Source organism: Hibiscus syriacus, unplaced genomic scaffold (assembly GCF_006381635.1).
Source record: "Hibiscus syriacus cultivar Baekdansim isolate YM2019G1 unplaced genomic scaffold, ASM638163v2 tig00112888_pilon, whole genome shotgun sequence".
NCBI classification, from domain to species: domain Eukaryota; kingdom Viridiplantae; phylum Streptophyta; class Magnoliopsida; order Malvales; family Malvaceae; genus Hibiscus; species Hibiscus syriacus.
Window position 1 is genome coordinate 249061 of NW_024063415.1, and position 11373 is coordinate 260433.

General features: G+C 34.9%; 2 pseudogenes; one reads left to right on the forward strand and one right to left on the reverse strand.

Annotated features, from left to right (window-relative positions):
* Window positions 1-606: 606 nt before the first annotated feature.
* Window positions 607-2878, forward strand: LOC120184375 (annotated as a pseudogene).
* A 5547-nt stretch (window positions 2879-8425) lies between these two features.
* LOC120184404 lies at window positions 8426-11004 on the reverse strand (annotated as a pseudogene).
* Between the last annotated feature and the right edge of the window lie 369 nt (window positions 11005-11373).

Consider the following 11373-nt stretch of genomic DNA (forward strand, 5'->3'; position numbering starts at 1 on the left):
AATGTCCGACAAAAATATAAAGGTGGGGAGATAAAATGATTCAAAAAAGGAATAAGGGGCAAAGTGATCATTTGTGCAAACGTTGGAGGTTCAAGTAGCTGTATTTGTAGGTGTGTGCGTGTTTATTCTCAATCGGCTAAGAAAATTCTAATCATCATATATATATAAACAAAAATAATAAAATAAAAAATTAAAGTTAATAAAAATAAAACCTCAAAATACCAGAAATATAATAAATTCAACAATTAAAAGAGAATTGAAACGACTCAAAAAACGGATTAAAGGGTTATGAACCTAACAACATTAATATGAGAAGAATTAATAATAGCATTGAAACACTACTCCAACCCTATTTAATTCATAAGTTAAAAGAAGGGATGTGGAAATATCCTAGTTTTAGTAATATATTGGTGGAAGAAATTGTCCTATTTGCTTTACCGTCCGCGGAAAATTGATATCAGTTGAACTGGTAGGCCAAGCTGAATTCACGTACTTTAACCTAACTTCTCGTTGAATTTACTATTATTTTTTTTGTGTAAAAATTTCAAAGCGTAGCTTTTTGTTTACCATGTGCCAACCCTTTTACGTTGGTATTTTCAGTGCACCATGCCACCCCTTGGTTCGTTATTCCTTCAGGATTTTGTTGCAGCGATTTTTCTCTTCTTTATCACACGTTATTTCGTCCGTTCACTTATTGAAAAATGGAACCGAAAACTATCTCAGGGTCCAAAAGGGTTGTCGGTGCCCTTCCGCTCTTAGGTTCCATGCCCCATGTCACACTCGCCCAATTAGCCAAAAAATATGGACCTGTAAATGGGCACATGCAACATGGTTGTTGCATCCACCCCGGACGCTGCTCGAGCATTCCTTAGGAACCTTGACTTGAACTTCTCTAACCGACCACCTAATGCTGGTGCCACACACTTAGCTGATAACTCCCAAGACATGGTGTTTGCGGACAATGGTCCCAGGTGGAAATTACTTCGTAAACTAAGCAATCTCCACATGCTTGGTGGTAACCCTTGAGGATTGGGCACAGATTCGGGCTCTTGAGTTAGGCCATATGGTTTGAGTCATGTACGAGTCTAGCCAAAAGGGGGAGGCGGTCGTGGTACCGGATATGTTAAAGTATGCAATGGTCAACATGATAGGGCAAGTGATTCTAAGTCGTTGAGTTTTCAAGACGAAAGGGTCGGAGTCGAATGAGTTCAAGGACATGGTGGTGGAGCTGATGACATCTGCTGGAATCTTCAATTTCGGAGACTTTATACCTTCCATTGCATGGATGGATTTGCAGGGGGTTGAAGGGAAGATGAAGAAACTACATAAAAGATGGGATGCTTTGCTGACAAAGATGATGGAAGAGCATGCGGAAACAGCTAATGAACGTAAGGGAAAGCCTGATTTTCTTGATATTCTTATGGCTAACACGGGCAACTCTGATGGGGAAGAACTTAGTTTGGTCAATGTCAAAGCTCTTCTTTTGGTAAGTCTTGTCCTCCTGAGTCAGGGACGGAGTTAGGATCAAACGTTGAAGGGGACAAATTGTTTTAAAGAAAAAGAACAAGGATCTATTAAATATTTAAATCTAAAAATTAGGAAGGACAAAGGTCTTATTTGAATAATATTTAAACTAAAAAGGACCTAACCTGCCAATATACCAAAAATTTTGAGAGGTGCCGACCACCAAGTAGTTCCGTCCCTGTCCAGAGTTTTTGTTTATATTTATTAGGATTAATTTGACACAATGTCGAAATTAGTTATAAACATTTATTTAAATAATTATTTTGGTCTATAATTTTTTTAGAGTTTTTTAGTCCTTAATGTTCAATTCTTCTGGTCAAAATAACTAATTCCTGATAAATGTATATAATGGACATGATATCTTCTTATGCACTAAATTATTGATATGATTTGTGACATATCATCCAAGATAATAACATGACATGTGTCACATCACTCAAATGATGTATTTGTCGTATTATTTAAGGTGATGATATAATATATATCACGTCAATAATTAAGTATATGTGAAAAATATATCTCAACCAATTGTTTCCTTCATCTTAACTAAAGATTGAAACATTATGAAAAAATGTTTAAAAAATAAGAATAGAAACTAAGTGACCATTCAGATAAATGCTCGGGCTAATGTTTACATTGTGCATATTAATTTTATACCCCTTTTGGCATTGGTAGAATCTATTCACAGCTGGGACAGACACATCATCAAGCGTAATAGAATGGGCTTTAGCTGAAATTATGAAGAACCCTGAAATATTGAAGAAAGCTCACGAGGAGATGGACGAAGTGGTGGGTAGAAACCGAAGGCTTGAAGAATCTGACATACCAAAACTTACATATTTACAATCCATTTGCAAAGAAACATTTCGAAAACATCCATTCACTCCCTTGAACTTGCCTCGAGTTTCGATACAAGCTTGTGAGGTAAATGGCTATTACATCCCCAAGGACACATGACTCAGTGTCAACATTTGGGCAATTGGACGAGATCCCGACGTTTGGGAAAACCCGATGGATTTCAACCTTGAAAGGTTCTTGAGTGGGAAAATCGCCAGAACCGAATCACGAGGGAACGATTTTGAGCTGATTCCATTTGGTGCTGGGCGAAGAATCTGCGCGGGAACCAGGATGGGGATCGTGCTGGTCGAGTACATTTTAGGCACGTTGGTCTACTCTTTCGACTGGATGGTTCCTCCAGAAACCGGGGAATTAAATATGGACGAGGCCTTTGGCCTTGCTTTGCAGAAGGCTGTGCCTCTTTCTGCCTCGCCTCGCCCACGCCTCGAGCCAACTGCTTATGTTTCCTAAGCCTACTCCTACCATATCCATGCTCCTTTCTCTTACTTGTTTTGCTTATGTTCGGTGGGGATCCAGAAATATATTTTAAGGTGGATACACATATATTAACAAACCAATTTTTTTATACGTGAGGTGAACATAAACAAAATTTCACGATGGACTCAATAAAAAGAACAAAAAACTATTGAAAGAAAATTCGGATTCTATAATGAGCATGTGTCTACCTGACACAAAAAATTTGCTTTTCTTTGTATTGAATTTTATTACGATAATAACACTTTTGTTCTCTCTATCTGTAACTGCCCTAAAGTATTTGTGTCCGATGCATAAACCAACAATCATGTTAGATACATATTTATGTTAAAAACTCACAAACAAATTCAAATTACATAACTCTTAAAACACAGGCAAGTCGAACACTACTGATTTCGTGGATACGTAAATTACATATCAAAGTGGCACTATGAATTCACATACATGATCACTTATATCACAAAATGAGAAATATTATAACTCGCATACTACAAGTTGTGCAAGAACCCTTACAAATAAAAATACACTATCACGTCATCGAAATTTTGTTAAGAAATAATTCCATACTCTTTCGTTCTATTAATAGAATGTGTTTGGTGGATAGGGTTTAAAATAGGTATGTAAAAAATGATAGACTAACCTTATAGGGTTGGATCTTTTCAAAAACAAGCTTGAGGTAGGACAAATTATATGAAGAAAATAATCAGTACTAAGATAGAATTAGATCTAATGTAAAATTATATTGATCCATCCCAAAATAATTGTATGCATTTGATAATGTTTGGTAGCATTTTGATGTTTGAAGATGCCAATGTCATGTTAAAATGGTAATATTTGTCACATGATTCCGAGTATGATTAAAGTATATGCATTTAGTGAAACTTTGTTGAAATTGATGATATACTGAAGTTTTGGTATATCATTCCATTGTATATATGTTACATATAATCTATGCTAAGTTTCACAAGCTTTGGAGTATCTCTGAAACATGAATTTGATCATTTGGTGCATATGGTATCGGTATAAAAAATAAGGAGTATCGATACAATATGTTTAATGAGAAATTTCGAATGATTATTTGGTATTGTCGTATTGAAATTTACAGGGAGTATTAATAATACATAGGTGGTATCGATACCAATTGCTGGAGTGTCGCTACTCATTAGATGGATCCAAATTTAATAACCCTGAAAGGGTATAAATATCATGGATCAGTATCGATGTCGTCTTTGTATAGTATCGTTACTGGCTGAAGGTATCGGTACCAGATTGAGCTTCAAAATTGGAAAAATAATTCAGCATCGATATCATTCATCTAGTTGTGATATTGTTCTAAAATAGTATTGATATCATATGAATAATATCAATACCATCAATATTAAATATTTAAGATTATTTAATTTAGTCCATGATTGATAATGATGATTATGAAATGATCATTGTCGAAACGATTTTTTCTTAAGTGAGATTTTAAAAACCACATCTTTTTAATTATCTTTCTCTTGATTAATTTTTAATTAAAAAAGAAAATGCGAAAAAAAATCTCTCGTTTCGAAAAATTTGAGATTCCTTTTAAAATAGAAAAACATATGGTTCGAGGAGTCGCCATCAATCTTTGATTAGGGTGTGATTGGGCACCCAAAAACATATTTTGTCATTTTAATAAAAAATATTAATTTTATTTAAAATAACAAATTGAGGTATGCGTTACCAAAACTCGAGTTCAGGAGTCTGTTACGCGTGGGGAAGGAATAACACCCCCACAGCGCCCTAAATCGATACCTAGTCAATTAATTAATGTCTTTGTAATGAAATTTACAAATTCGAATTTAATTTGATTTATGATCCCACAAAACAACAATTCATGAATTTTAATAATGAAATTTAATAATATTTAATTATTTCTTATCGAGAAGAAACAAACCCCTCATACTATGAGGCAATCAGTTCTTACTCCAATCGAAATAAAGAAATATTATAATCTCATTATAATATTCAAAAGTACCAAAATAGATTAAATTAAAATTACCAATCCTTTTTAGAAAGAAGAAGAATATTCGATTATTAAAAACATCGAGATCAGACATTAGATAAGTTCTAACAATCTTTTCTCGAGGAATTTAAATAACCGAATATTTATTTTTCTTTCGTTCCCAAATTTTAAGTGAGGAATTATTTTTTAGGGTTTCATTGTTGGGATACACTTTTAATTTAAAATCATCGAAAGCGACTCTTTAATAAGTTAAGACAAGCCCCTCAAAACAATTTTAAATTAAAATGGTATTACCCTTAATCCAATTATGTAATTATGGGTCGAGTTATGCACGTGAGGGTAACATACAATTCATGTAAAAAAGTGTCATACGATTTGTAAATTAATCATTCGCATACTTGCATATATGTAAACATATCAACATGCAAAATAAATATAACAACTAATTAAAGAAAGCAATCCTAACCATGTACTAAATTTAAATAAATTTAGATTAAAGGAATTAATCTAAAGGATAAAATAATCTAATTCAGGACAAAAATATTTAAAATCTAAATCTAAGGATTCAAGTGAAAAAAAAATTCTAACAATTAAGGGCTAAACTTACGGGTAAAATACTACATAAGGACCTAGTCAAAAATAATATAAACCTAAGTGTTCAATTTATACTAAAGGCTCTAAAATGAAATTAAAAGGAATCTAAAATAATGATCCAAAATTGAAACCTCAAACAAAGAACCAAAATGCACAAAAACAAAAAGGTAACGAAAAATTAGAATAAATAAAAATAATGATAAAAGGACTAAATTATAATAAGCAATATAATATAGGGACTAATTTAAGCTAAGGATAATAACTTTAGAATAATGACAATATTCAAATAAATGTAAAATTAAGCATGTAAATCAGAAATAAACCAGTGACCTAAATATAAAATGCGCAGAAGTTATAAGGAATAAAGAGAGAATAACCCAAGAACATATATTAGACTAAAATGAAAACCGTGAAAATATTATGGAAAATATGTAAAGTAACAAAAACTTAAAACAATGTAGTCTAAGACCAATATATAACACGCGTAGAGTTTGATGGCGAAATCCGAAACTGTAAAAAATCATGAAACATGGACTAAAATGCATTAAAACAAATATTGACAGGGTTTTTACTGTAAATAACCCATCCCCAGGAGCTGAAACGGGTATGCCTTACCCTGAACGAAATGACGACGTTTTGACTAGCTAATAAATATGACTATTGGATAACAAAAATAGCCCTAGCCACCATCCATCTTCTCCTCTTTCCTTCAAGGTTTCCCCTGCGCCGCTTCTCTCATCCCTTTCCCATTCTTGGTTTGACCAAGAGCCACAAAAGCTTCATGCCCACACCGGCCACCGCCTGGGCTCCGATGAGGAGCCGAGAAAACCTGAAACCCTCCCCTCTTCCTTATCGAGACTAAAAATTCATCCCTTTTTTAAAAGCCCTTTCTGCTCTACCCCTTCTTCTGTTAAGAAGAAAAAATACGAACCCACTACAACCACCGTGCAACGATGGCCACGCCACCACACCCAACCTGAAAACTGAATCCTCAGCCCCTCTCTTCTAAAAAAACGCATCTTTAAAACCCAAAATCCCAAACCCGACCTTAAAATCCCTAAGAGACCTTACTATTGAGACAAAAGGTGAAGACTTTACCTTCGACTTGATGGGATTTTGACTCCAAGCGACGGTGATACTGCTTTTCGGATGAGAAAGGTAGGCTTATTTTTACTGTTAAGTGTTCTTTGTGGTCGATTTGATATTCTCTCATAAAAGAGATTTGTTTTTCGTTTTGGTTACTGTGGATTTCTGCTTGACTGCCTTTGGTTACTCATTTTCTTAGTTTTTCTCTATTTTTTTCTGATTTGTTTGTTCTCTTTTTGTAAAAAAAAAATGGATGGGAACTGTGTTGTATTGCTCGGGAAAAATTGAGGAAAGACCCCGATTACATTACTATCTTCGACTTTTTTGGGTTTTATAACTCTCAAATTACAGCAAAAAAAAATGAAAAAAATCTCTAATTTCTTTTCTGTTTTTTGCATGTCACGTTTTTTGGGTCATTTGTCCTTGCATGATGACAAGGCAAGGGAATCTGTGGCAGTTGGAGTTGTTAGAGATATCTTGTAGGGACCTTGGAGAGCACAAGCAAGTGAAGATTGGCAGCTGAAAGCTTGCTGTCGTGGGATTAGTGACGAGGCTCGGTTGGGACTGTCGACGTGTCTCACACGGCCGGCGGAAGAACATTGCTGGAGTAGAGGTGACTAGGGATTCCCTAAATCCTCAACTTGTGGGCTGCATACAGACCTCCAACCGGTTTGGGTCAGGGAACAATGGGTCTTGTAATATGGCTTGGGGTTTGGACCCAGATTGGGCATTTGTAATAGCCTACAAAATAATAAATTAAATTAATAATTAATATTTAATAATTATAATAATAAACATAAAAACAATAAAACAATCCTGGACAAAACGGGTGTCTACAATCCCAAAACATGTTAAATTGTATATGATGGTCTCATATATTCTAAATTAAGCCCGTAATTATAAATTAGTCCCTCAAATCATAATTTGATTATATGATATTCGATTAAGTTAAGAATATCATTTCTATTTCTGATTAGTCAGTGTAATATTATCGATTTGGTTCTCGACTAAACCGAGTTGAGGATTTACATAACTGCTTAATTATATTTGTTTTCTAGGTACGAGCACAACTGATATTTTATAAAAAGAAAAAACCACCCAATAACCTTTATATCTTAAGCTCCCCCCCCCCTAGTGATGATGTAAGCGAACAGCTTGAGAAGCTTGTTTTATCATTTCAAATATTTAAGAATATTATATAAAATTTATCATTTTATAATTAAAATTAAAAGATATTATTTATCAAACAATAATTCAATTAAAATAAAGCAAACTTTAACTTATTCTATCTCAGGCTTGATCCAATTCAAATCAAACCTATCAACTCTAACATACAATATACAATAGATCTAACAGATAGCGCAACCAATAAATCATCTGACTGACCTACCAAATCTAACATGCAACACAACCCTTGAGCCATCCACCACCTAATAATTACACCTTTGAATCATCTACTCTTCCATATGATCTTCGTCATTAAAACAACTTAAGTTGGTGTTATCCTCCAAGTTTGTTTTGTTACTAACAGAAACGAATATAAGATTTTATGTTAAGGGAATAAATTTATAAAATTTTAGGGGACGATCATCCCGCAAATTCCCTCGATTCATCCCTGATTACTGATATAACTATCAAACAAATAGATCACGTCTCTTCTTGTGGTTAGATTCGGAGTTCCCTTTTCTCATCATTACCACAAATTCATTGTAGTTAATCCTCCCGTCCTACAAAAATTATTGTGTCAAAACTCGAATTTTATGTGTATGTATGTATGCCTGCATGAATTTGTTTTGCTTAAATGGTCGGTATCAACTTCAGAATGCATTCCATATTCACGTAGAGCTTGGTCTAGTTCTTCAGTTGTTATATACATGAAAGTAGTCATAAGTTATGTATAAGTATTTAACGTATATTATTTTGTAGTCACTCGAGACTATTAAAAAAAGTTAGATAAACTAAAAGAATGGTTGGAAAACACAATAATTATCCGCTGTTATCTTTATCAAAGTGTTGGAAGGCATGGTAGAGATGATCCTCTCTATCCATTCGGTTCATGTGCATTGTTGCAAGTGATGAACTCATCGTAGTCTATGGTTCCATTTCCGTCTGCATCAGCCTGTTTTGTTTATCAGAATAAGAAATTAAACACGTCATTTTATAAAGATATAATGTCAAAAACACGTCTCTTATAATTTATTAAATATTTATTTTAATTCTTTTTTTTTGAAGATGAACATTTTGATCATAACGTTTGACTAAATAGTCATTTTAACTTTTAATTTTTTGGGTATTTTGACTTCAACATTAAGAAAACTCTTATTTCAGAATATTGATCGTTTGTTGACTAACAATTTCTATCCACAAAAGAGTCTTACTTGCTCTAAAATGAAACATTATGGTCCAAAATACTTAAAAATAAATAAGAGTTAAAGTGATTATTTAATCAAACGGTTAGAAATTTCTTTTGTCATTATGACTTTTATAAAAGAGAGTTTGGGAAAAGACATACGGCCTCCATTAGTTGTTGAACTTCATATTCAGAGAGTTTGGTTCCTTGCTTAGCCAGGCCTTTCTTCAATTCTCCAAGTGTTATGGTGCCTCTGTTATCGGTATCCATGCCTTTGAACATCTCTTTCAATCCCATGATTTCTTCCTCCGATAAACACCCCGCAATTACCCGCGAAGCAACTTTCTTGAACTGGCTCATCGCTTTGAATTGCTTCAGCCTGTTCAGCACTTCATTGTCCAAAGGTATGTCCGGTGCTTCACCATCCTCTTTGATCCATGGATGACCTGTTGTCCTTCATTCGCTATCAGATAACGTATTATGCATAGGGGTGAATATTCGATTGAATCGATTTGGAAAATTCGATTTTTGAGTCATATGTAATCATACTTGGAACCTGGCTTGCGGTTATCCTCTTCTTGGGATCCGGATTTTGCATCTTGCTTACAACATCCTTTGCTTGACTTGAAATTTGAGGCCATGGATCACTGCTGAAATCTATATGCCTTCGCAAAATTGCATTGAATATCCCATTCTCGGATTCTGACAGGGCAAAAATTATCTTAGACCCCAAGTTTAGTGAAAATTTTAAATTTAAACTAAGAGTAAACTATACCAGTTACTACTGAACTTTAGATCATGTATCGTTTATATCACTAAATTTTGATTATAACTTCAATTATATCACTAATAAGTTAAACTTTAACTAGGGACGGAGTTAAGATCAAATGTTTAGGGGTAAAATTGTTTTATACCAAAAGAATAAGAATCTATTAAGTATTTAAATCTAAAAGTATGGAGGGGAAAAGGCCCTATTTGATTAAAATTGAAATTAAAAAGGACCTAAAATATCATTATACCAAAAATTTGGGAGGGACAGCAGCCCCTACTAATCCCTATGTACAGCTTCGTCCTTCATTTTAACAGCACAATTCGTCCTTGATTGTTTTTGTAACAACTATTTATGTCCAAAACAACGTTGGTTTAAACATTAAACTTTATGAATGTATCGATTTAGTAAGAATATATAAACACTAACCCGACCAGAAGGGAGGGAAGCCAGAGAGAAGAATATACAACATAACTCCAATACTCCATATGTCAGCTTCCGGTCCATATTTCCTTTTAAAAACTTCGGGTGCAATATAATATGCACTTCCAACAATGTCTTTAAATTCTTCACCTGTAAAGATTTCAAGGCAAAATCATCGTCTGTAACCCTAGGAAGAAAATGAGAAGAAAGTAAAACCTACCCGGCTTATAAAACGCAGAAAGACCAAAATCCGTGGCCTTGAGTGGTGAATCATCTTCCTTGTTCAACAGCAAGAAATTCTCAGGCTTGAGATCCCTATGGATGACCCCCATAGAGTGGCAAGTGTGCACGATCTGAACGATTGTTCTAAGCAAAGAAGCCGCGGCTCGCTCGGTGTAATGGCCCTCGGCAAAGATCCGATCGTCTATCTTCTTGCAGACGAATTGTTCCCTCGTTGTTTTGTGGGTACACAAACGGGTTACCCCGAACTGACCCCTACCCAATACTTTTCCGATGTTGTAAGTTGATCTCACGTCTTCCACTGGCCGGCCTAAGACGGATCCAAGGGCGGAAGGCATGGAGGAGGAGGCGGATGCTGCGGCGGGGGCTCCTCCTGGTGGCGCTGAAACTTGTTGTTGTGTATCTCCCTTTTCTTCGTTGTTAGCTTCGTCGTCGGTCGAGGAACTACCACCACAGCAACAATTCCCCGTTGTTGAAGGGAGATTGGGGCGGGGTGATGACCTTAAAGCAGGCGGAGAAATCTCGGAAAATGCATCTGTTTCGGAGTAGAGAAAACGGAAGGAAAATGGCAAGAAAGAGTGAGAAAAAAAGATTGTGCTGGATTTTGGTGTTGAAAATGGTGGGGATTGATAGTGGGGGATTATAGGACGAAGGGGGTGCCTAAATTATGTTGGGTTGGTGATGGATGATGCAAATGTTTTTGTTTGAGACAGAAAGGTATAGAGGATTTTTCGGACAAAGATTTGTGAAACAGCTTTTGTGTGTGTGCTGGAAAAATCGATATGAAATCTACTCAATCTCAGTTGCCTTTTTTGGATGAACATGCATCACTGTCCCAACAAACGTATGTTTCACTGATACAACTAATTTAGTTGCCTTGTTTTTGCATCATCCAAGGAACTCATAGAATTATTAGTTTCTCATCCAGCTAGTTAGACGTGTGTATTCCGTCAAGTCCAATTCAAAGATTGAGCCAATCAAATTGGTTAATACTATTTTATAATTCAAATTTTATTTTAAAAAGATTTTAAGTGGAGTCAAGTTTATAAAATTTGAGTCGAA